We start from the raw sequence: 1,505 nt of genomic DNA, 5'->3' as shown, positions 1-1,505 counted from the left end.
ACATCTGGGAGAAATCGTTCCCTAAGGAGTCCATCACCACTTGGGAAGCGTGCAAGAAGGCATTCCTAGCCAAATTCTTCTCCAACTCCAGAACAGCAAGGCTGCAAAATGAAATTTCCAGCTTTGTACAGAAGAACAACGAAACGTTCAATGAAGCCTGGGAACGTTTCAAGGGGTACACTACTCGATGTCCACATCACGGATTCAGTAATGCTTCATTGTTGAGCACACTATACAGAGGATTGGTACCCGAGATACAGATGTTGCTGGACACCGTAAGTAATGGTAACTTCCTCAACAAGGATGTTGATGAAGGTTGGGACCTAGTTGAGAACTTGGCTCAATCTGATGGCAACTACAATGACGAATATGATCGCTCTGTGCGATCTACATGAGAGGAAGATGCCAAGTATAAGAGGGACATGAAAGCCCTAAATCACAAGCTCGATCAGCTCCTCAACCAGCAGAAGCATGTACATGCTAAATCAGAGGAAGAGCAGTTTCAACAACAAGATGGGGAGACTATGCAGCTAGAGGATGTTAACTACATCAACAACCAAGGAAGGTACAACAGAGGGTACAACAACTTCAAGCCAAATCCGAATCTGTCTTATCGAAACCCAAATGTTGCAAATCCTCAGGACCAAACCTACCCATCTGCAGTTCAAGGGAACCAGACCCAACATAAACCTTTTGTCCAGTATAACCAAGGCTATGCACCTAAGCCACAATACCAAGGGACATAGAACCAATCACCTGGGTTCCAACAACACCAAGGTCCACCGAACCAGTCACAAAAAGCCAAGTTACGAGGTCTTATTCAGCAAATGATTCAGCAACAGGCTACAGCTTCTATGGACATCGCGAAACGGTTCGCGGAAATGAGCAACAAGATCGACTCAGGATACAATGACCTCAATGCCAAGTACGAATCACTCAACACAAAGGTTCGATACCTGGAAGGCCACCACAACAACCAACCCGCACCAAAGGTCAATCAACTGCCGGGTAAAGCTGTTCAAAACCCAAAGGATTATGCGACTGCTCAGGCCATTTTCCTGGATGATGACTATGAGGACTACCTCACTGGGGACAGTGATGATCAAGATGGGGAGGATGTGGATAACTCAATGAAAAATGAGGCCAAATACTATATATCCGAGTATGAACCCGAGCCTTCACCCAAAGAGACTGATCGAGCTGATGATCGAGCACTCGTTCGAGAATCACAAACTGAAGAACAACCCAAAGTGGAACCCGATGACCTACACGATGGTACTGATCGGATGATGCATCGAGTAGATGTTGAGAAGGTAGATCAGCCTCAACCACCTGCATTGGTAGGAGGGGAGTTGGAGGAAAGGTTCAATGCTGCACTTGACATCCAGTTGGAGGCGCTTGCAGAGCGAATGGCTTAGCACAAAGCTCCACCACCTAAGCTTTTGCCCCCACATGAGCTTCAGCAGGAAGCTGCAAAGGAAGCAGCTAGATTGGAGGATGAGGTC

Source organism: Camelina sativa, chromosome 12 (genome assembly GCF_000633955.1).
Source record: "Camelina sativa cultivar DH55 chromosome 12, Cs, whole genome shotgun sequence".
Taxonomy (NCBI): domain Eukaryota; kingdom Viridiplantae; phylum Streptophyta; class Magnoliopsida; order Brassicales; family Brassicaceae; genus Camelina; species Camelina sativa.
Note: the sequence above shows the minus strand (reverse complement) of the source record.